Raw genomic sequence first — 27,045 nt, forward strand, 5'->3', positions numbered from 1 at the left:
AAAACATAAATTTACCCAGCAGGATTCGAAACCGCTACTATCACAACAGTAAGAGGGCTTTCCTGTCGCCCTTGACCACTGTGCCAATCAAGCCGGCCCTTTAGATTTTGTTTATGGCGTGAAGGATTCACAATCCAGATATACATAGCCCGATATCTCTGACGACAAAAATCTTCCCACATTGAAGTTTTTGTAGGACAATTAAATGCTGAGGTTAAATGGTTAAACTTTTGGAAGTTGCAAATCAACCCAAAGAAAACCCAGGCCATTATATTCCATAGAAAATCCTGTATCCTCTCACGTGTAGAAAAAGCAAATTGTCTCCAATAATTATGGTTCTGCTCTATCAAACATACTCCTTTATTTAGACGGGTTAAAGTAGTCTAAGTACATCGGTCATGAAGAGATGAACAAATTTAGAAATTGAAGGCAAAAAAAATTTGACCACCTCATATACAGAATTACCTAAATACATTAGCACAAAGGTTCAAAAGGAATTTTTTACTCATCCCTTTTCAAAAAATTCACCGCAGTACAATCGCAAAATTCCTATACCAAGTCCTTAACATCACCAAACAGGGGTTCCACATCAACAAGGACTTTAATTAGCTGACCAAACAGAAACTCCAAGACTCCAAGGAAAGGATAATTCATTAAGTAAATTAAAGGTTACTGAGATCTTGAAAATGGAACGGAAAATAGAAAATGCATAAATGATATCTATAATATCAAAGTTAATTATTCTATATTACTTATCCGTACAAATTCGTTAAGTTTGCTTTTTAAAGACTAACCATACCATATGAGAAGCAATAGAAATATTGCAGGCAACTGCTTCTATGGTATAGTTATTAGAGTCCTCAGATCACACGTGGAGGTCGCGGGTTCGATTCCCTGTGGGAACAACGACTTTTCGTGGTTGTTCTAGTTTGGTTAATGTATTTGTCAAATCAGTTAGGTTAGTTATCGGACCCCGAGGCCTGAAGCATTTCCTATTTTCAATCGTTGTTCCTTTATTCCTATGTTTCCTCAAACAGAATGCAACTTTACTTGGCCTACCCATTGTAATACTTAATATAATAACTGCATAATTTTTTGAGCAAATATCTAACACCAAAAAGAGAATAATATAATGTTTTTAACAAGAAAATTAAACCGACTTCAAAAAATAAATAAGGAACACACCCAAGGTTTTTGTTTATTTTTATTTAGTTATTACAACGATAATTATGTACGTATTTCAAATATGCTTTTAGCAATGATTGAGTTTAAATGGATGACTTTACAATAATGACAGAACAGGAAGAAGGCGGAACGGTACTTTGAACTTGCTTAAAATTCTTTACTTTCATAATTTAAATTAACTTTTTGTATATTCCCAGAATGTTTTAATGATACTGAAAACAGTGCATCAAAATGGGTCGTTGTGGTAAATGAATCAAGTGAAAATTTCCATAATCACTAAGAGATGGACCGTAAGAAAACATAGATCGGCATTGTTGACCAATTACACAGAGGGTACCTAATGACTCATTCGACGTGGTAACGAGTCCGAACGCATTCCCATGCTGAGATGTATACTTTTTGGATACGATGCCTTGACTTGCCTTTTAAGAACGATGCCTTGACCGAAAATCATATAGTTTCTTAGAGTATCTCGAAGAGTATTTTGCTGACGTAGTTGATATACGATTGTTATTGTAATCACCGTTGCAACACCTAGTATATTATCAAGATATTGACCATTATAATGTTTGTTGAATATTTGTATTTTATTTACCAAGAAATAAAAGTATTTCTTACAGGACATTGACACCATATCAGAGATTGGTTGCATTATAGGCAAGTTAACTGGGAGATTATTTATAGCAAACCCAAGAATAATAATTGTCTTAACAATTATAATGTTATCACTTACCCCTAATTTGTAGTTTAGATTTTTGACAAACAAATTTTAACACCATAGTTGACGGCACAGCTTGTGCACTAGAAGCATCAGATGAGGAAGTTTACCACGCCATACAGCATTTTTACGCTAATTCAGTTATTTCTAGCTTCTGTTCTGATTAGAGGACAAGCAAAGTTCCTACACAGTCTGATTTTATCATTTTTGATAGGGATGGTCCATCGGTTATTTTATGGCTGTCACCACTTATGTTAATAGAGTAATTCTTATTTAACTTTACAACCTTAGCACAAATATTATAGTATTTGAAATGTTCGTTATATTCTAAACACACACACTTGACAGGATAAATAGAAGGCCTTTATTCGACCACAATACTAGTTTATTGGTCCGACAGTTAAAACAAGGCAATATGTTTCAATCAACGAACTAACGGAAACTGTTCTGGAAACTACCGGATAGAAACACAGACGTATCTAGTATTACCAAATTAAAACGGTCGGAGGCGTTGCCAATTATGCTCTCTAAACTATTATGTTAAATACGAGTAGGGCAGGATATTTCGTAGGTGGGTGTTTTGGTAATATTTTGCGAATATATGGAAATTTATGGAAATTTTGGCGAAATGTTTCGCCACGTCCAACATGTAGATGTCGCTACCTTTAACACATTTCTTGTTTTATTCGCTATGCTAAGAGCCGCGACGGAATCTGATTCGTTCATTTCGTTCTATAGTTTGTTTATTTTGCACCCTATTTTTAATGTGCCCTATGTAGAGAACAGTGTGGTCAGCTTTTTATAACGTTTATTGATTATATTATTATTTTATTTTATTACTAGGTAGAAGTCCGTAGTTGAAATTCATTCCCGTTCTAGGAAGTGTTGTGTGCCCGGATGCACAGATAGTGAAGAAATGCATCATCGTTTTCCGTTAAATAAGCGATCCTTAAGAAATGAGTAGAAAACTTTAAAAATCCTAAACTGGTTGGTTAAACATGAAGCAGATTTATTATCGTTACCAAGTGAGACATTTGTGTGATACATTTAAACCTTCCTTAAGTACTTATGAACAATTTAGTGATGGTGAAAATAATACCACAAGCCTAGAACATGTACCAATGGAAGTGGATTAAAATCAAAATTATATAGAAGGTAAATTGAAGGAGTCAGTCACATCTCTGTTCATAATTGTTACCATTAATTTCAAAACTGTCTTACTAAATTTGTAGTGCCTATTTCCATCATTCCAGGCCTACAACCAGGGTGTTCGAAACAAGTATCAACGACACTTGAACAAACTCCAGAAAATAATGGTAAAGTTTATAGTCATTCAGCCAGTATCCCCCTTTCTACTCATTCTTACTGTTAGTTACTTGACTATAACTTCAGTCCAGATGTTCCTATAAGAGCAAACAAAGTTTTACGTTGTACCGTAGTGTATATCTCAGGTTATTTAGTAAAACTTAAAAAAAAATGAAATGTGATATTTGTTTACATACAATTATGAATAAATCAGTAAACCCACAAATTGAGACTGATTTTATAGAGACAAGAGAATATCTCGTGTCCCAAGGAAGAAACAAGATAAATACACATTGTCTAGCTAGTATTAAATTAGAACAAAGGTGAAGAATATGAAGTAGAATTCACCAAAACATATTTTGGATATGAAAATACCTTAAACTCCTGCAGCTCTCGAAAACAAATAGAGAATAAATTGTAACCAAATGAGTAGCTAAAATACCATTTAGTGTTATAAAGGATGATGTAAGAGACGATGTGGATATTACTAATGTAAGAAGAATAGATTTAGTGAATAATAAAGAGTTACAAAACATAAAAGCAGCTTATGATTTTGAATCCACAGCAAATAGAGGTGAAAATGACGCCATAAGTGTAGAACCATGGGCAAATGAGTTGAAAGATACAAGATGTATACTGTTATATAACCCACAAGGTAGATATATGGACGTCTACCTCAATTAGAAAGAAGATGATAAATTTGCAGTTAATGGCCAATGTTACCACAATCTTAGTGAGTCCATATAACTTAGACCCTTAAGAAATAGTCCAGAGAAAATCGATGAAGTGGAGGCAACACAAATAACATAACTTTATCCTATTGTCCTTTATATTTAAATAAATTATGTTTATTGCAATATTGTTGTTTTGTATTTTTCCTAATTTCATAAGTGAAACGTAGATATTTTGAGATAAATATGTATTAGTTTACCTAGTACATTTAAACATGTCAGTAATTTCAATTATCGCCCATCGTCAATTTCATTTATGAGGTCTAATTAATAAAAATCCCAAATAAGGATTTCACTATATCATTAATATTAGTGTATTATAAGGTGGTTGATAAAATAATACTAGATTAAGGGTATGCTTTTGGCCATAATCAATTTATTTTATCAGTACCATTTTAATACGACATTGATCTTACAATATTTATATTACAAATAAATCAAAAGAGCTTTGAATGTCTAGTTATGCAGGTATTAGATATTTCGTATTAAATGTATATTTAGGTAGGTAGCATATTTTTATTTAAATTTGGGAATTTTGATTATTGTTATTCAGAGAAGGTTTTAGGAAAGACCTGAAGGATCTACAACGGATTTTCATGTTTAATATTAAGATATATTAAATGCAACTTATATGTTTATGATAAATTGATTATCAATCCTAATGTATTTATAAATCCATAATTTTAGTATTATTCCTCTAGATATTACATAATAGAATAAAAGCGAGTTCTAATGTTAATATTTTCTCAATATTTTAGCCAAAAATACCGACGAAGACTTGTACTATACAAGAAATTCATGAATGGTTCCAAATATCTATGGTATATAGAATTCGATCTAGTAATGCGATATTTTAGACCGTTTCATTTAATGTCAGTTATGTTTTTTTCTTAAATTTGAAGGAAAGTGTAAAGGATCTAGACGGGATTGCCACTTCTTTTTAAAAGTACAATTTCTCCACATTATGACGACATGTTGTTGTAACACATCCTAGAGATGTTAGAACTTCATAACACATCATTTCCAAAGACGCCATGTTCAGAATCACTACGCTTTTCTTCTTTTCTATTTCTAGTGTCTTTTGTACCACCCTGATTGAGTTTCATGATAATTTGTTCATAGAGTGTTCCAGTTTTCTCTTTCTAATTTCCATTTATTATTTATTAAACCCTCCTTTATTATGTTCATGTTATAGACATTTATTATTAAAATTAAGCCCAAGATATATTATTGGAAGGGATTTTAGAATATACAGAAAAAGTGAAAGTGCCATCGGAAAAAAAGGTCAGTACAGTAGAAAATAAATGCAAAATGCCATAAAACGTTAAGAGCCGAAACTGAATATCTGGACCACACATCATCATAGGACTGTTAGGATCACTGTTCTTAATACCTAAAAACAAAATAACAAAGTATAGTCCTTTGCAAATATTAACAAAATAATAAATAATTGGTAATTGTTGTTTAGTTTATACCAATCATTCACAGTGAATCAGTCTAGAGTTGTAAACTACACATCATCATGTACAAATAAATACCAAAGTTTAACGCGTTTTAAAAATCCATATAGGTGACACGTATCAAGAGTGGCTTCATCATCATGTGGACTTTTGTATAACATTTCAATTCTGTATTTCAGAGCAGTTACTGGGGACGGTAAATGAACGGCAATAATCTGAAGCAAAGTCCCACCAGCAGGTAACCATGTCTGACTAAATTGTCATATTTCAATCTTCATATTTCAAGATAGTGCACAGTGTGGAGAGAAGGGCTTCATATTATTCTTTCCTAAAATAAACATTTTAGTTACACCCAAGAACTACAAATATATAATGCATTCTCGATATAATAGCTTGTCACCATAGGATATAAAGATAGAGGTAATATGAAAGCGTTTAATACCTAGGTTTATAATTTTCTTCCAATGCACTGCCAACACTATATTTATTTCCTAATGACTTCATAAAAGTTATTTTGTAAACTATATAGTGGCCTAATTGTGGTGGAAGAATTATTTTTTTTAATAATAAAATATTTACTTGCAGTTCATAATTAAGTAAAAAATTTTGTAGATGGGATTCAAATGTACATCCAAAACGATCCTTTGTTATCATTATCCTGTTTTTGGGTTCAAATATTTTTAACCCCATAGACTGTTTAACATCAGAAAGTTTCGTAAAGTTATTCAGCTTCCAACTGCAATTGCAAAAGAGTACGGGTTAATCTTGTTCATGAACAAGATTGGATTAAAACGTTCGTCGATAGCCTGACGTAAGACAGTTTCCGTTTGTACACACACACATCTGCAAATAATTTATTATCACAAAATTGTTTCTAACTTTATTCATAATTTATAGCGAATTAGCAGCATCAGTACCACCAAACATTAACGAATGTCTGCCTAGGGCAGATGGAGATGACATCACGATTAATTAATATATTGTAAAGACACCACAAGATTCTTTTTTCGATGTTTCATACTTTAATTCAGAAATTCTTAATAAGTTGTCTTTACCACAGAAATATATTTATATACGTATTATTTAAAATTTTAATTTTTGTTTAGTAAAATTAATACAAAGTGAAGTAACATCTAAAATACATACATAATTATTTAATTTATTATATAAATAATTATTTAGGAATTTACCTACCCGTAACACAATCTACTACAACAAGAGCACCATCATTTAAACGAAGGCAACTACAGGGTCGGATTAAGTAACTTGAATTCTAGCAGGATCCTCCTCCAAGGCCTTCAGACAGATTTCTAAGTGGAGCTCTCTAGTACCGGCAATGATGTTTTCTCTAGATTCGTCAATGACACATTGTACCATAAGATCAGACTTAGCCTAACGTTTCAAACTTGAAGTCAAGTGACACAGACCTTAGTGATAAACACACACTAAAAGCGCATATTTGAGTACCTTCTACAGGTTTTTCTGAATCGGCCGGATTCTTCGGTTCCACAGCTACACGTACTACGGAAGATAAGCTGCAGTTCTTGACATTCAAGTTCTGCTTGTTTGTGAATATGGCGGTGGTACCGGGCTTAAACAAAAATTGATCCAGACCGAACAAAGTGCAAATATTTCCAGATGGGACATCTTCCATGGCTTCTATATAACGACCAATCATGAGGATGGCTCCCTGAATTGTCTTCTCGTGTAAATCCTCTCTGTTGAGGCCACATAGTTAGGTCCCAGGATAGGGGCCTTCACGCCGGTGGCTACTTTACCGGAGAAAACAGGACCAAAATCGTAGAAAATACTTTTATGAGAAGTGAGTACCATTTTAGACACATTATCATAGAACCGTTAGGATGGATCACGGTTCTTAATGTCTAGAGACAAAAAATCAAAGTATAGTTATTTGCAAATTTTAAAAAATTAATAAAAAATTGGTAATTATGGTTTACTTTTTACCAATCATTCACAGTGAATCCGCCTAGAGTTCTAAACTACACATCATCAAGTACAAATTAATACCAAAATTTAACGCGTTTAAAAAATCCATATAGGTGACACATACCAGGAGCGGCTTCATCATCATGTGGACCTTCGTATAATTCGTATAACATTTCCATTCTGTATTTCAGAGCAGTTACAGTAACTGTTCAGAAGTACAGAATGGAAATGTTATACGAAGGTCCACATGTATGGATGTTTAAAACGTGTGAAATTTTAGGTTTTATTTTTATATGACGATATGTAGTTTACAACTCTATGCTGATTCACTGTGAATGATTGGTATAAACTGAACAAAAATTACCAATTTTTTATTATTTTTAGCATATGCAAATTACTATACTTCGCTTTTTGTTTTTAGGTATTACGAACTCTGATCCTAACGGTCCTCTGATGTATGTGTCTAAAATGGTACTCATAAAGATCGTTTCCACGCTTTTTTTCCTGTCTTTTCCGGTAAATTAGACAAAGGCATGGATGTCCCTATCCTAAGACCTAAATATGTGGCATCAAGAAAGAAGATTTAAACCAGCAGACAATACATGGAACCATCCTCATGATGCGTCGTTATGTAGAAGTCATTGAAGATGTCCCATCTGGAAACATTTACAGGTTGTTCGGTGTGGATCAATTTTTGGATAAGCCCGATACCATTACCACATTCACAAACAAGCAAAACTTGAATATCAAGGAGTTCAGCTTATCTTCCGTAGTACGTGTAGCTGTGGAACCGAAGAATCCGGTTCGTTCAGAAAAACCTGTAGAAGGTACGGAAATATTCGCTTTTATTGTGTGACTATCATTGTCTGTGTCATTTTACTTCAGGTTTGAAACGTTTGGCCAAATCCGATCCTATGGTACTATGTGTCAATGAAGAATCTGGAGAACACATCATTGCCGGTGCCTGAGAGTTCCACTTGGAAATCTGTCTGGAAGTTCTGAGTGGAACTGGAGGGGGATCATCATTCGACCCTACTGGGTCTTACTGAACTACGTGTTACGGTATACTACTGTATCTTACCGTTAAACCATCAGCGAAGAATCTGACCAGATGTGCCTGTCAAAGTCGCCAAACAAATACAACAGATATTGGCCCAAGTATTTTAGCTTCCAGGCTTTTAAATATATGCCGTTTGGATTTCTATCAACATGTAGTCTATAAGATGAAGTTTATAAGGCTTTGCAATATAAAAGCTTGAAGTCTCATCAGTGAATATAACATTGATTAAAAAGGATTGAAACGACATTCTAGTCAGCTAGTGGGACACCCATAAACTATTTAGATGAATATATAATTAGAGAATGATAGATATTAGGTGAGATAGTGTACAATTCTTTTGGTTTAATTTTTAAATATTTCTTCCGTACTCTGGAACAAATAAAACACGCACTATATAGAGTATTGAACGAGAAGTTGCAGGCGTCTGAAAATTTCGAAACAAATGTGCTGTCTGGTATCTTGTACACTAAGAACAACGTTACTAGTTTATACCAATCATTCACAGTGAATCAGCATAGAGTTGTAAACTACATATCGCCATGTACAATTAAATACTAAATTTTCACGCGTTTTAAAAATCTGAACTGAAGTTATAGTCAAGTAATTAACAGTAAGAATGAGCAAAAAGGGAGATACTGGCTGAATGAATACAAACTTTACCATTACCTTCCGGAGTTTATTCAAGTGTCGATGATACTTGCTTCGAACACCCTGGTTGCGGGCCTGGAATGATGGAAATAGGTACTACCAAGTAAGACAGTTTTGAAATTAACAATTATGAACAGAGATGTGACTGACTCCTTCAATTTACCTTCGATATAATTTTGATTTAGATCCACTTCCATTTGTGTTGTTCTAGGCTCGTGGTATTATTTTCACCATCACCAAATTGTTCATAAGTACTTAATGGAAGGTTAAAATGTATCACACAAATGTCTCACGTGGTAACGATAATAAATCTGCTTCATGTTTAACCAACCAGTTTAGGATTTTTAAAGTGTTCTACTCATTTCTTAAGGATCGCTTTTTTAACGGAAAACGATGATGCATTTCCTCACTTTCTGTGCATCTGAGTACACAACACTTCCTAGAACGGGAGTGCATTTCAACTACGGGCTTCTACCTAGTAATGAAATAAAATAATAATTTAATCTATAAACTTTATAAAAAGCTGACCACGCTGTTCTCTACATAAGGCACATTAAAAATGGGGTGCAAAATAAACAAACCATAGAAAGAAATGAACGAATCAGATTCCGTCGCGGCTCTTAGCATAGCGAATAAAACAAGAAATGTGTTAAAGATAGCGACATCTACATGTTGGACGTGGCGAAACATCTTGCCAAAATTTCCATAAATTTCCATATATTCGCAAAATATTACCAAAACACCCACCTACGAAACTTCCTGCCTTACTCGTATATAACATAATAGTTTGGAGAGCATAATTGCCAACGCCTCCGACCGTTTTAATTTGGTAATATTAGGTACGTCTGTGTTTCTATCCGGTAGTTTCCAGAACAGTTTTCGTTAGTTCGTTGATTGAAACATATTGCCTTATCTTACCTTTCGGACCAATAAACTAGTATTGTGGTCGAATAAAGGCCTTCTATTTATCCTGTCAAGTGTGTGTGTTTAGAATATAAAGAACATTTCAATTACTACAACATTTCTGCTGAGGTTGTAATAGTGAGTTAAATAAGAATTACTCTATTAACATAAGTGGTGACAGTGATAAAATAGCCAATGGACCATCCCCGTTAAAATGGTAAAATCAGACTCTGTAGGAACTTTGCTTATCGTCTAATCAGAACAGAAGCTAGATATCATTAACAGATTCAGATAACTGAATTAGCGAAAAAATGCTGTATGGCGTGGTAAACTTCCTCATCTGATGCTTCTAGTGCACAAGCTGTGCCGTCAACTATGATGTCAAAATTTGTTTGTCAAAAATCTAAACTAAAAATTAGGGGTAAGTGATAACATTATAATTGTTAAGACAAGTGAATCTATCAAATTGCGGTACATTGTTACTATTTGAATGTCAAGCTATATATAATAGTACAGGGAAAGAATGTAATTGACCTTATTCTTGGGTTGATAAATAATCTACGAGTTAACTTGCCTATAATGCAACCACTCCTTGATAGGGTGTCAATGTCCTGTAAGAAATACTTTTATTTCTTGATAAATAAAATACAAATATTCAACAAACATTTTAATGGTCACTATCTTGATAATATACTAGGTGTTGCAACGGTGATTACAACAACAATCGCATATCAACTGCGTCAGCAAGATACTCTTCGAGAGACTCTAAGAAACTATATGAATTCCGGTCAAGGCGTCGTCCTTTGTATCCGAAAAATGTACATCTCAGCATTCCCATCGTTCCGACCCGTTACCACGTCCGCCTCGATTATCGAATGAGTCATTAGGTGCCCTCTATGTAATTGGTCAACAATGCCGATCTATATTTTCTTACGGTCCATCTCTTAGTGATTATGGAAAATATCACTTGAATCATTTACCACAATGACCTATTTTGATGCACTGTATTTTCAGTATCATTGAAAAATTCTGGGAATATATGAAAAGGTAATTTAAGTTAATAAAATCGCCAGCCTTCTTCCTGTTCTGTCATCATTGTAAAGTCATCCATTTGTACTTAACCATTGCAAAAGGGATATTTGAAATATGTATATAATAATCGTTGTAATAACTAAATAAAAATAAACAAAAACCTTGTCTGTGTTCCTTATTTATTTTTTGAAATCTGATTAATTTTCTTGTTAAAAACATTATATTTTTCTCTTTTTGGTGTTAGATATTTGCTCAATAAATTATGCAGTTATTATATTAAGTATTAAAATGGGTATGCCAAGTAAACTTGCAGTCTGTTTGAAGAAAAATATGAATAAAGGAACAATGATTGAAAACAAGAAATGCTTCAGGCACCGGGGTCCGCTACCTAACCTAACTGATTTGACAAAGGCGTTAACCAAACTAGAACAACCACGAAAAGTCTTTGTTCCCACCGGGAATCGAACCCGCGACCTCCACGTGTGATCTGAAGACTATAATAACTATACCATAGAAGCAGTTGCCTGCAATATTTCTACGGCTTCTCATATGATATGGTTAGTCTTTAAAAAGCAAACTGAATGAATTTGTACGGATAATTAACATAGAATAATTAACTTAGATATTATAGACAAACATTTGTGCATTTTCCATTTTCCGTTCCCTTTTCAAGACCTTAGGAACCTTTAATTTACTTAATGAACTCTGCTTTTCTTGGAATCCTGTTTGGTCAGCTGATTAAAGTCCTTGTTGATGTGGAACGCGTGTTTGGTGTTGATAAGGATTTGGTATAGGAATTTTGCAACTATACTGCGGTGAATTTTTGAAAAGGCATGAGTGAAAAATTCCTTTTGAACATTTGCGCTAATGTATTTGAGTAATTCTGTATATGAGGCGCTCAAATTTTTTTCTCTGCTATTTCTAAATTTGTTCATCTCTTCATGGCCGATGTACTTAGACTATTTTTGCCCGTCTAAATAAAGGAGTATGTCTTATAGAGCAGAACCATAATTATTAGAGACAATTTGCTTTTTCTACACGTGGGAGGATACAGGATTTTCTGTCGATTATAACGGCCTGGGTTTTCTTTGGATTGATTTGCAACTTCTAAAAGTTTAAACATTTAACCTCAGCATTTAATTGTCCTACAAAAACTTCAATGTGAGAATGTCTTCAGAGATATCGAGCTATGTATATCTTGATTGTGAATTCTTCACGTCATAAACAAAATCTAAAGGGCCGGCTTGGTTGGCACAGTGGTCAAGGGCGACAGGAAGGCCCTCTTACTGTTGCGATAGTAGCGGTTTTGAATCCTGCTGGGTAAATTTATGTTTTTGCTAGTTTATAATCCGAAAAAGAAAATCTGTGACTGCGATCAGCCACGCCAGTAACCAAGCTGGGTAAGACCGGATTTCTTCTGAAATCAGCTCTAGGACCGTGGGGAACAGATAAACACTATTTAGTAAAATAGAGACGTTCAGTGTTGTACATACTATGTACATACATATGTAAAATATTTTCTTGTCAACCCAATATAAACCCAAAAATATGTAAAACATTATTTGAAAATGTCTATATTATGTTCGAGAGCCAGAGATAATTACAAGAAGATAAATCAAATTGTAGATATGTTAAGTTACTATGCTACAAAGGAGTGGAAGTTTGAGAACAACAACGTGAAAACGCTATGGAAAGAAATGAGAAAGAGCGACCGGGAATTATTTGAGTTTGATATTTGTGCTTTGAATTGGGACATGTACTTTTACACTTGTATCCGAGGTAAATCTTACCTAGACTGAAGTTCATTAATGATTGATGCTAGATAAATGATTATAAATATCGATTATATGACAGAAGAACTGAAAAAATCCAAATTAGAAGTTATTTTTGTTATTTCATTTCAACTCATATATATTTTTACATACTAATTACACCCAATTTTTCAATTATTTTGATATACCTTAAAATATTATTTGTTACATCAATTTATTTATGAATCATCATCTATGTTAAAAAAATTGGACAATTTGTATTATGATGTGATGGGAAATGATACAGTCATACTAGACCCAATAGTGATTCCTAACAAGTGCTCAAATATTTCAATATTTTAACGACAGATGACGCTGACTTCAAACTTTCCTATAATGTTTCGTCAGTATTATGTTCCGAATAAAAAAATATTTAATACTATAATATTTCTACTTCCTTATAAGAACAATATGTATAAATCTAGTAATACTTGTTAAAAAGCTCGTAACACCTAATAACATTTCTAACCGTACTAGCTAAAAAATTTCAGCCTTCCTTCTATTGAGTGTTTTCATTTGTCTTCATCAGATTGCCTATTTTTATCCAAGCACAGTCTGTGATGGGCCACTTGAGAACAAAAGTGGCCTGGGGATTAAAATTCGGCCTAATATTGGTAATATTCACTATATCACAGGAATTGAGATGGAGGAATTCTCTCTTCAGGTCTTGAAGTCTGAATGAAAACTGAAAATATGCCATTTCCCATTTGGTGGCCTTTATAAACTTGTTTTTCAACTGCAAACAGTCGCCTTCGAAATAGAATACCGGGGCATACCTTTCGCCGTTTCTCACCACGAAAGGTACAAAATTATCTACATTAATCTGCAGGAATCCACAGGAATCTTCATGTATGTCATTACATATATTATTAATCAAAACGAATATGATCCTGGTGCAGAATTTCAGAAAATTATACGTCTGCAGAAAGTCTTCCGTCACAATGTTTAAAATTGATCTCATTAAATAAAGAAGCTTCGTATTTGCTAAGGGGATAACAATTTACTCGAAGGCTCTGATAAACTTTTGGTGAAAATTTATTCATCGTGGAGAAAATTCTCTCATTTATATTTCGAACGGAGACATATTTTAAATTACTCACTATGATGCAAGGAATGTGTTGAGATTCGATAGTGCTAATCTAGTTCTGCTAATCTATCGGTATTACTTACTGAAGCTGCCGGTACACCATGCCGGTTTGATTCAATATTTTTACTGTGTTCGTCATTCGAATTATTTCGGATTATTCTAATATATCTTTGGCTATTTGGCGACGATTTAATTATGTCAATTTTGTTATCTGGATCGTTATTTATAGACATTTTCACTTTTTATTTGAATTTAATCTGTTATTGTGTCCTAGAGACGCCTTTCGTCACGTTGACAACTAAATAATAACATAAATTCATCACCAGCCACTTGATTTTACATCACCCCCTAACAAAATATATAAAAACAGTCTTTTATATTTATGTTATTATAACTACTGAAAAAAGTATTAATATAGCGTTGGTGTATTATTCAAGAAGATACCTTACTAATTTAAATGTATTAATTTATATGCTTATATATAAAAATAACCATTATAGTGACAGTAATAACGTCATGTAAATTATTTTGCTGGCACGGTGACAATATAAATATTAGTAAATATATCAAGTTATAGTTGGGATCGGTGTTTTATTACATCATAACAACTGCCAAATAATTATAAAGTTATTGTTATGTTAAATTAGTATTGTTGTTATAAAGGTGATTTTATTCATTTATATATTCTGTTTACAAATTTTATTGCGAATATTTTAGGAGCTCGAGATTATATTTTGAAGGACCCATTGGACACTATTCCACAAGGAATAAGAAAATTCTATAAATTAATGATTATTTATTATTTAATATTATGTGTATGTTGGTGTTTTATATTATATAGTGCTTCGTTAATTTTAAAATATTTCGTTATAAACATATGTTAATTTTTGCGTTTGTTTTAATAGTTTTGATAAATATAACTTAGCCCAAATATTTAACCATTTTTAATTATAACCTTTATTTATTAATAATAATCCTTATTGTATATGATATTTCTCTTTTTTATCACTATTTACCTTCTATGCCATGTTATATTACTATAAACAAAATACCAGTATATAAAAGAAAAAATAAACGTACAAATGAACAAAAATAAGCCATTGTTGTTATATCATCAATGTTTTTGAAATACCGATTATTTTGATTTTTTTTCAAGTTATATGTTTGTAAGTAATTTGTAGTCAGCTATATTCCTCGTTCAAACGAGTAGATGACAATGACGATGACGAATCTGTAGTTAATTTTAGATATGACTTGCCAACAGCTGTTATCAAATGAGTCATCTACTTGAGGTTTTATAAGTTGCAAGCATTCACAACTTGTTCAAAACCACCTCTAACTCTAACTATCTCACTTAATGATAAATAAAATACCATAGTTGATATTTCAACTGTGTAACTGAAAAAAACCGAATAATTGAATCTAACCTGAAATCTAAACATAACCTCAGAGAAACACAAGGCTATATGGACATTCATCCGAGCAGGTTTCATGAACCACTATAATTTGTTCAAAAATAATAAGCAGTAATTAACATAGTACGTTTATTGATGAAAAAACAAATTTCACATAATAGAACAAAAACATTTTAATTTCTTATAAGAAAAATATTAGTGAACTTAATACTAATTTAATAGCCTATAAAACTTATAATAAGATTTGGAATATTACTGACTAAAATGTTTTATTTTATTTAACATTTCCATTCATTTGACTGCCTACACTCATCCAAGTGCAATCTGCAACGGGCCATTTGGGAACGAAGCTTTCTTGATGATCAAAATATTGTCTAACATCCACAATATTCACTAAATCACAAGAATTTAGTTGAACATCTTCTTTCTCTAGACCCTGAAGCCTAAACAATAACCGCAAATAAGTTAACTCCCATTTGGTGACCTTCACCAACTTGTCTTTCAGCTGCCAGCAGGTTCCTTCGAAACAGAACATCGGTGAATATTTTTCGCCATTTCTTACCACAAAGGGTACAAATTTGTTTTCGTAAATTTGTAGAAATCCGCAGGAATCCTCATTTATGTCATTGTGCATGTTATTAATTAAAGCGAACATAAATCTAGCGCAGAATTTGAGAAAATCATACATGTGTAGAAAGTCCTCCAACAACATCTTCGTATCTCTGCCTTCTATGAATAAAAGTTTTCCAAATTGACCATCGCAATGTTGAAAATTAATCTCATTAAATAAACACGCTTCCCATTTATTCAGAGGACCATAGTTTACTTGAAAACACTGGTGGACTTCTGGTGAAAACTTCGTAAAATTATTACACAACCTATGTTTTCCTCACTATCTATGCATCCGGGCACACAACACCTCCTAGAATGGGAATGCATTTCAGCTACGGACTTGCACCTAGTAATAAAATAAAATAATAAATTAATCTATAAACGTTATAAAAAGCTGACCACACTGTTCTCTACGTAGGGTACATTGAAAATAGTGCGCAAAATAAACAAACCATAGAACGAAATGAACGAATCAGATTCCGTCGCGGCTCTTAGCATAGCGAATAAAACAAGGAATGTGTTAAAGGTAGCGACATTTACATGTTGGACGTGGGAAACATTACGCCAAAACTTCCTATGAAGTTAAATTTATATTTATCTATGAGTATATTCGCAAAATATTACCAGAACCTACACCTACCAAACTTCTTGTCCTACTCGTATTTAACATAATAGTTTGACCTGCGTTTCTATCCGGTTGTGTCCAAAACAGTCTCCGTTAGTTCGTTGATCGAAACACATTGCCTTGTCTTACCTGTCGGACCAATAAACTAGTATTGTGGTCGAATAAAGGCCTTTTATTTAAACAAATACGGCCTTTTTATCTTAATTACTAACATCAGAAGTGGGATTCTTATCCTGTCAAGTGTATGTGGTTAGAATATAACGAATATTTCAAAGGCTATAACATTTGTGCTGAGGTTGTAATAGTGAGTTAAATAAGAATTACTTTATTAACATAAGTGGTGACAGTGATAAAATAGCCTCTGGACCATCCCCGTCAAAATGGTAAAAACAGACTGTGTAGGAACTTTGCTTATCGTCTAATCATTATAGAAGCTAGAAATAACTGAATTAGCGTAAAAATGCTATATGTCGTGGTAAACTTCCTCATCTGATGCTTCTAATGCACAAGCTGTGCCGTCAATCATGATGTCATAATTTGTTTGTCAAAAATCTAAACTACAAATTAGGGCTAAGTGATAACATTATAATTGTTAAGGCAAGTCAATCTATCAAAATCCGGTACATTGTTACTATTTGAATGTCAAGCTATATATAATAGTAGAGGGAAAGAATGTAGTAGACCTTATTCTTGAGTTAGCTATAAATAATCTCCGAGTTAACTTGCCTATAATGCAACCACTCTCTGATATGGTGTCAATGTCCTGTAAGAAATACTTCTATTTATTGGTAATTAAAATACAAATATTCAACAAACATTATAATGGTCACTATCTTGATAATATACTAGGGGTTGCATCGGTGATTACAATAACAATCGTATATCAACTACGTCAGCAAAATACTCTTCGAGAGACTCTAAGAAACTATATGATTTCCGGTCAAGGCGTCGTCCTTTGTATCCAAAAGTGTACATCTCGGCATTCCCATCGTTCGGACCCGTTACCACGTCCACCTCGATTAGCGAATGAGTCACTAGGTGCCCTCTATGTTATTGGTCAACAATGCCGATATATATTTTCTTACGGTCCATCTCTTAGTGATTATGGAAAATTTCACTTGATTCATTTACCACAACGACATATTTTGATGCACTGTATTCAGAATCGTTGAATAGGGACTATGTCTTTTTAATGTGAAGCGGCAATAGAAATAAAAAATTGTGGGAATATACGAATAGTTAATTTAAATTAAGAAAAAAAAGAATTTTAAGCAAGTTCAAATCACCGTCCCTCATTCTTCCTGTTCTGTCGGAAATTAATTGTCGGTTAAAAAATTTTAAACTAAATAATACTAATTGTTCTACTATAGAACAAAAGAAATCTCCGTAAATTCTCTATTCCTACTCTGTTGTGTGATAACAAGACATAGCATTTCATTATAATGATGACAGTGGTGCAGAAACATCCTACAAACAACAAATTTCCGAGAAATCGACAGACATAAAGCTTATGATGCAGATATTTTCAAGTCAAGGAACAAAGAGGGTATTCAATGTCCGCACCTGTGAACTTACAGGAGTTTTACGGGCGGCCCAATTGATATTTTTATATATTTGTTGTACATGATAAGGCTTTGCTCCAGGAATTAGATGTCGTCATAAACTGGGATGTGATCAGTAAAACCAATTTTAAAATATATAAAACTACTGATGGATTGGAAATAAGGTATGACCTATTTATATTCCGAAAACTATGATAGGTCTGAAGTATATTAATATAGACGATTAGTATTAATATGGATGGCGAAGAAATACAAAAAATGTTTTAAAAACGTCAAAATGTTCCTTTAATTCGTTTTCCTAAGATGTATTCGCAGCAGTTGTTGTATATGTGATGCATATTGGGAAAATTCCATGAAGAGTGAAAAATATGTTGATATGCTTGAGATATTGATTATGAGGGTCTTTCGATCAAAAACAAGGGTTATACTCAAGTTCTGATCATAACGGATACAATTTTAAAAATGCTTTTGGCGTTATCTCGTAATAAACAAACAACTACAGACGCACTACTACACAGACATGACTACAGATAGACAATTTTCTACAAAATACTAAAAGGAATACAATATACCACGAAGAGATATAACAGAGAGAGCAGCACAATTTACATTTGTAACTTTTCGCAATTTCCTGGAACATGAAATGTGAAATTACGTCTCATCGCTATTGGAATGCCCCAAAATACATTATATGTTGGAACTTTTGATCCGCACAGTTTTCAGTTTACTGAAGATCTGCTTAAAAATTAAGAAAGAAAGATAATAATCTGAATAAAAATATTAACCGGGTGTTGTCTTGCTTCGTTTTAATTTGGTATTAAATGGATTGTTAGTTGGACTGCTTCGATTTTGAACATTACACAACAGTATGAAATGCATAATGTATATAATATATATAGTAACTAAATAGTATCTATATATAGTAACTATGTAGTTTAAATGTTTACATATTTGTGAATTAGTTAACAATAAATTATTTTGAATAGACTTCTATTATAAAATTGAGAATTATATTATTTTTATTACTCCAGTTATTTCAAATATGGTAAGAATATACATGGGATTGACACTTAGTTTAATAACTACAAGAAAATGTCATTTTAAATCAATAGCATAAAATACACCAGACGGTTAAACTTTATTTCAATATACAAACAATAGTATGAGCTCTCTTCTGTTATTACAGAAATTTGTTTTATGTTTTTAAACATTACGAATTCTTGACATTTATTTTTGATATAGGTGAATTTTACAGCAGATGAAATTTGTGCCATGATGGTCAAAAAACGAAACATCCGTAATATATCCGTCATAGCTCACGCTGATAACGGAAAATCATTTTTAACAGACTCCTTAGTAGCAAAAACTGTTATTATTGCTGATACCAAAGTTAGAGAAATACATTTTACAGACACCGGAAAAAATTAACAAGACAGATTTATAAGCATATTAAGAATATGTAGTCTTTTGAAATATTGAACGACGAAATTTACAAACCACTGAACTTATGTGATAATTTTGATTAGTGATTCTGAAGCTTTATCTCTTTAAAATAAAACTGGGTATTTGTTATAACAAAAATACTAACTTCTTTCATAAATAATATTGATTAACGCGAAAAAGAATAGAAAGTTTTCTTGATTAATTTGATTGGTTCCTCTGGGCACATAGATTTCCGTTCTGAAGTAACTACTGCCCTTCGTATAACTGATGGTGCTCTTGTAGTAGATTGTGTTTCGGATAAGTAAATTCCTAAATAATTATTTGTATAATAAATTAAATAATTATGTATGTATTTTTGGTATTACTTCACTTTGTATTAATTTTACTAAAGAACATGCATAATGCAATTCAATGCAAATGCAATAACGCATATCTAAATATATTTCTGTGGTAAAGACAATTTATTAAGAACTTCCGAATTAAAGTAGGAAATATTGTAGTGTCTTTACAATCTTTTAATTAATCGTGATGTCATCTCCAAACGCCCCAGGCCGTCATCGGTTGATGATTGGTGCTACTGATCTAATTCGCTATAAATTATGAATTAAGTTAGAAACAATTTACAACCGGAAACTATGTGACGTCAGGCTATCGACGAACGTATTAAGACATTCTTGTTCATGAACAAGATGGACCGTACCCATTTGAAATTGCAGTTGGATGCTGAATAACTTTATCAAACTTTCTGACGATTAACAATCTATGGAGTTAGGAATATTTCAACCCAAAAACAGAATAATAATTACAAAAGGTCGTTTTACATGTACATCTTGAATCCCATCTACAAAATTTTTGACTTGATTATGAACTGCAAGTAAACATCTGTTTTATTATTAACAAAAAAATTCTTCCAGAACAATTAGGCCACTATATAGTTTACAAAATAACTTTTATGAAGTTATTAGGAAATAAATATATTGTTGGCAGTGCATTGAAAGAAAATTATAAGCCTAGGTATTAAACTCTTTCATGTTACCTGTATCTTTATATCCTATGGTGACAAGCTGTTATATCCAGAATGCATTATATATTTTTAGTTCTTGGGTGTAACTAAAATTTATATTTTAGGAAAGAAGAATATTCTTTCTACACTGCGCATTAACTTGAAATATGAAGACAAGGATAAGGATGGAAAACAATTTAGTTGGATATGGTTACCTGCTTGTGGGTCTTTGCTTCAGATGATTGCCGTTCATTTACCATCCCCAGTAACTGCTCTGAAATACAGAATGGAAATTTTATACGAAAGTCCACATGATGATGAAGCCGCTCTTGGTATGTGTCACCTATATGGTTTTTAAAACGCCTTAAATTTTGGTATTTATTTGTACGTGATTATTTGTAATTTACAACTCTAGGCTGATTCACTGTGAATGATTGGTATAAACTAAACAACAATTACCAATTTTTTATTATTTTTTTAATATTTGCATATGACTATACTTTGCTTTTTTTGTTTTTAGGTATTAAGAACTGTGATCCTAACGGTCCTATGATGATATGTGTCTAAAATGGTACCAATTTCTCATAAGGGTTATTTCTACGATTTTGGTCCTGTTTTTTTCCAGTAAAGTAGACACCGGTATGAATGCCCCTATCCCAAGACCTAAATATGTGGCATCAGGAAAGAAGATTTAAACGAGAAGACAATTCAGGGAGCCATCCTCATGATGGGTCGTTATGCAGAAGCCATTGAAGATGTCCCTTCTGGAAACATTTGCAGGTTGTTCGGTGTGGATCAATTTTTGGTTAAATCCGATACCATCCCCACATTTACAAACAAGCAGAACTTGAATTTCAAGAAGTTCAGCTTATCTTCCGTAGTACGCGTAGCTGTGGAACCGAAGAATCCTGGTTCTATGATGATATGTGTCTAAAATGGTACCCACTTCTCATAAAGGTTATTTCTACGATTTTGGTCCTATTTTTTCCGGTAAAGTAGCCACCGGCATGAAGGCTCCTATCCCAAAACCTAAATATGTGGCATCAGGAAACAAGATTTAAACGAGAAGACAATTCAGGGAGCCATCCTCATGATTGGCCGTTATATAGAAGTCATTGAAGATGTCCCATCTGGAAATATTTGCACTTTGTTCGGTTTGGATCAATTTTTGGTTAAGCCCGATACCATCCCCACATTCATAAACATGCAGAACTTAAATGTCATGAAATTCAGCGTAACTCTCGTTGTACGTAGCTGTGCACCAAAACCTGTAGAAGGTATGCAAATGTTCGCTTTTATTGTGTGATTATCACTAAGGTCTTCGTCATTTGACTTTACGTTTGAAACGTTTGGCCTTATGGTACAATGTGTCATTGAAGAATCTAGCGAAAACATCATTGCCGGTGCCAGTAATACCGTTGGTATAACTGGTGGTGCTCTTGTTGTAGTAGATTGTGTCATGGGTATGTAAATTCCTAAATTATTATTAAGTCAGGCTATCGGCGAACGTATTAAGCCAATCTTGTTCATGAACAAGATGGACCATACCCATTTGAAATTACAGTTGGATGCTGATTAACTTTACCAAATTTTCTGACGTTTAACAATCTATGGGGTTAGGAATATTTCAACCCAAAAACAGGATAATGATCACAAAATATTGTTTTGCATGTACATCTTGAATCCCATCTACAAAATTTTTGACCGGATTATGAACTGCAAGTAAACATGTATTTTGTTATTAAAAAAAAATTAATTCTTCCAGCACAATTAGGCCACTATATAGTTTACAAAATAACTTTTATGAAATTATTAGGAAATAAATATATTGTTGGCAGTGCATTGGAAGAAAATTATAAGCCAAGTATTAAACGCTTTCATGTTACCTCTATCTTTATATCCTATGGTAACAAGTTGTTATATCGAGAATGCATTATATACTTGTAGTTCTTGGGTGTAACTAAAATTTCTATTTTAGTAAAGAAGTATATGAAGCCCTTCACTCCACTCTGCGCATTGACCTGAAATGTGAAGACAAGGATAAGGATGGAACACAATTTAGTCGGACATGGTTACCTGCTTGTGGGCCTTTGCTTCAGATGATTGCCGTTCATTTACCATCCCCAGTAACTGCTCTGAAATACAGAATGAAAGTGTTATACGAAGGTCCACATGATCATGAAGCCGCTCTTGGTATGTGTCACCTATATGGATTTTTAAAACGCATTAAATTTTGGTGTTTATTTGTACATGAAGATTTGTAGTTTACAACTCTAGGCTGATTCACTGTGAATGATTGGTATAAACTAAACAACAATTACCAATTTATTATTTTTTTAATATTTGCAAATGACTATACTTTGCTTTATTTGTTTTTAGGTATTAAGAACTGTTATCCTAACGGTAAAATGATGATATGTGTCTATAATGGTACCCACTTCTCATAAAGGTTATTTCTACGATTTTAGTCCTGTTTGTTCCGGTGATCTAGCCAGCGGCATGAAGGGTGCTATCCTGCCATCCATCCTCATGCCATCCTCATGATTGGTCGGTATATAGAAGCCATGGAAGATGTCTCATCTGGAAATATTTGCACTTTGTTCGGTCTGGATCAATTTTTGGTTAAGCCCGATACCATCACCACATTCACAAACATGCAGATCTTGAATGTCATGAAATTCGTGTAGCTGTGGAATCCAAGAATCCGGCCGATTCACCAAAACCTGTAGAAGGTACGCAAATGTTCGCATTTATTGTGTGATTATTACTAAGGTCTGTGTCATTTGTCTTCAGGTTTGAAACGTTTGGCTACGTCTGATCTTATGGTACAATGTGTCGTTGAAGAATCTAGCGAAAACATCATTGCCGGTGACAGAGACCTCCACTTAGAAATCTGTCTGAAGGCCTTGGAGGAGGATCATGCTAGAATTCAAGTTACTTAATCCGACCTAGTAGTACACTTGGTGTAACTGATGGTGCTCTTGTTGTAGTAGATTGTGTTATGGGTATGTAAATTCCTAAATAATTATTTGTATAATAAATTAAATAATTATGGAAGTATTTTTGGTGTTACTTCACTTTGTACTAATTTTACTAAACAAAAATTAAAATTTTAAATAATGCATATATAAATATATTTCTGTGGTAAAGAAAACTTATTAAAAATTTCCGAAGTAAAGTAGGAAACATCGAAAAGAGAATCTTGTAGTGTCTTTACAATCTTTTAATTAATCGCGATGTCATCTCCAACCGCCCCAGGCCGACATTGGTTAATGATTGGTGCTACTGATGCTGCTAAATCGCTATAAATTATGAATAAAGTTAGAAACAATTTGGTAATAATGAATTATTTGCAGGTGTGTTTACAAACGGAAACTATGTTACGTCAGGCTATCGACGAACGTATTAAGCCAATCTTGTTCATGAACAATACGGACCATACCCATTTGAAATTGCAGTTGGATGCTGAATAACTTTACCAAATTTTCTGACGTTGAACAATCTATGGGGTTAGGAATATTTCAACCCAAAAATAGGATAATGATAACAAAAGGTATTTTTGCATATACTTCTTGAATTCCATCTACAAAATTTTTGACTTGATTATGAACTGCAAGTAAACATGTGTTTTATTATTTAAAAAAAATAATTTTCCAGCACATTTAGGCCACTACATAGATTACAAAATAACTTTTATTAAGTAATTAGGAAATAATTATATTGTTGGCAGTGCGTTGCAAGAAAATTATATGCCTAGGTATTAAATGCTTTCACGTTACCTCTATCTTTATATCCTATGGTGACATGCTATTATATTGAGAATGCATTATATATTTGTAGTTTTTGGGTGTAAATAAAATATTTATTTTAGGAAAGAAGAATATGAAGCCCTTCTCTCTACACTGCGCACTAACTTGAAATATGACCACGAGGATAAGGATGGAAAACAATTTAGGCGGACATGGTTACCTGTTGTTGAGACTTTGCTTCAGATGATTACCGTTCACGGGCCATCCCCTGTAACTGCTGAGAAATACAGAATCGAAATGTTATACGAAGGTCCACATGTATGAATTTTTAAAACGCGTGAAATTTTAGTATTTATTTATACATGGCTATATGTGGTTTACAACTCTATGCTGATTCACTATGAATGATTGGTATAAACTGAACAATTATCAATTTTTTATTATTTTTTAGTATATGCAAATTACTGTACTTCGCGTTTTTGTTTTAAGGTATTAAGAACTGTGTACCTAAAGGTCCTCTGACGATATATGTGTCTAAAATGATACCCACTTCTCATAAAAATCGTTTCCATGCTTTTTTCCATGAAGATGTCCCATCTGGAAACATTTGCAGGTTTGACTTGTTGACTTCGGGTTTGAAACGTTTGGCCAAATCCGATCCTATGATACAATGTGGCATTGAAAAATCTGGCGAATACATCATTGTCGGTGCCGGAGAGTTCCACTTAGATATCTGTCTGAAGGCCTTGGAGGGGATCATGGTAGCATTCAAGTTAATTTATCCGAGCCAGTAGTATGTTACCGTGAAACCGTCAGCGAAGTATCTGACCAGATGTGCCTGTCAAAATCGCCAAAAATTACAACAGATATAGGCTTGTATTTCTATCGTGGGTTTCACATTCTTCTGTATTCCTGGCCCCAAGTATTTTAGCTTCCAGGCTTTTAAATATATGCCGTTTGGATTTGAATTGACTTATTTCTATTGTTAGTTTATAAGGCTCTGCAATAAAAAAGCTCAAAGTCTCCTAAGTGAATATAGCATTGATTAAAGAGGATTGAAACGGCATGCTAGTCAGCTAGTGGGATACTCATAAATTATTTAGATGAATATATAATTAGAGAATGATATATATTAGGAGAGTTAGTGTACAGTTCTTTTGGTTTCATTTTTAAATATTTCTTCCGTACTCTGGAACAAATAAAACACGCACTATATAGAGTATTGAACGAAAATTTGCAGACGTGTGAAAATTTCGAAACAAATGTGCTGTCTGATATCTTGAACATTAAGAACAATGATATTAATTATGTCTCTGTTTGATTTATTTTGATATATATATATATATATATATATATATATATATATATATATATATATATATATATTTACTTTTGATTTATAGATCATACCCATTATTAAGCAAAAAATGGCAACGCGCTCTTAATTAATTTTTTCAAATCATATTTAATGGAGTGAATTTAATTCTTAATTCTATTTACAGGATTCCAATGGGTAACAAAGGAATCCATCGTGGTGGCGGTTAGATCATTCCTACTACCCGTCGTATGTTGTCTTGTATGCTTGCCTATTAGTTAATATATTATTAACAGGTCAGTAGTCTGGGCAGACGTCCAGCCCAGACTTATTGAACATGTTTGTCAGTGTGAAATTCAGATAAATCTTTTATACAATTAAATTTTCACTCCATCTTTATTTGGTATTGAATGTTAGAAATCCGTTCGATATCGCAGAAAGCCTCACCTGATGATACAGCGGTGTATAAGTAGCAATTTTGAATTGTTGAAATAATTATATCCCGGTTGATTTAGGATTTCTATCCATTCTCAGATAATTCTCCAGAATCGACTTGTAGGGGTTTGGACAATTAAAGTAATGGATACAACTTAGTCCATCTATATTTATACTTTTCAAACAACTTGGTTAAAGCCACAACAGATAAATGAATCAAGAGGGAGGGATCTTCAACCTATCTGGGTGGCTTTATCACGAGCATGCGCCGTAGCTGTTTTACGATTTTATATACAAAACAACTACTCTTAATATTTAATTATTCAACAATATAGAAGCCGATTCAGTATATAGGCGCATCCACCCAATTATTATATGTCTAACATATGTATTGTAACATTCGCAAGATATGTTAGATTAATGGTATATTACTTTCGGTTTAAAGAATTCTTACTTTTTGGCCATTTGGAATAGGGGGACTAATAAAACATTAACAATCGTTAACAAATTATTATATTAACAAATGTTTCAACTTTTAATGAAAATACCAAACAAAAAAAATACCTGATTTCTTCTATAGATTTAATTGGATGTGTAAACATGCTTGTTGAAAAAATATGCCTTAAAATGTTTCGCATTTATAATTTAATTTTTGGAGATATTTCTTCAAGTTTAATATGTCTAAAAAATATACCAAATACCATACCTTAAGTCATGTATCTAATATTCGATCGTTTTATTATTGAATTTTACGTTTTAATATTATAATTTTTCTGGAAACATAATTATTTATCAGATTATTTATTTATTATAAAAGCTAGTACTGTACTAATATACGAAATTCTTTTTTAACATATCTAATATTTTATTTTGTTGTTTTTCAGGATACACATAAAATAAAAAAGTTTTCCAGATCTCAGTCAATACTTGGACAAAATGTAAACGCGTCGTTAATGACAATCCTTTTTTTTCTATAGTACAAATAAAAAGGGCGTGATC

The 27,045-nt window shown here is 32.8% G+C and overlaps 5 pseudogenes across 1 annotated transcript in view; 4 read left to right on the forward strand and 1 right to left on the reverse strand.

Annotated features, from left to right (window-relative positions):
* The window catches only part of LOC143205649 (eukaryotic translation elongation factor 2-like), a 497,146-nt pseudogene that overhangs the window by 184,037 nt on the left and 286,064 nt on the right, over positions 1 to 27,045 (forward strand). The gene's annotated exons all lie outside the window — the stretch shown is intronic.
* Positions 6,630 to 7,256, reverse strand: LOC143205757 (translation elongation factor 2 pseudogene; annotated as a pseudogene).
* On the forward strand, positions 7,279 to 8,937 carry LOC143205758 (translation elongation factor 2-like; annotated as a pseudogene).
* Positions 16,201 to 20,293, forward strand: LOC143205759 (eukaryotic translation elongation factor 2-like; annotated as a pseudogene).
* LOC143205760 (eukaryotic translation elongation factor 2-like) lies at positions 20,333 to 25,946 on the forward strand (annotated as a pseudogene).

Source organism: Rhynchophorus ferrugineus, unplaced genomic scaffold, assembly GCF_030347505.1.
Source record: "Rhynchophorus ferrugineus isolate W39M unplaced genomic scaffold, kcgeb_rfMv2 rfM14, whole genome shotgun sequence".
In the NCBI taxonomy this organism is placed as follows: Eukaryota; Metazoa; Arthropoda; class Insecta; order Coleoptera; family Curculionidae; genus Rhynchophorus; species Rhynchophorus ferrugineus.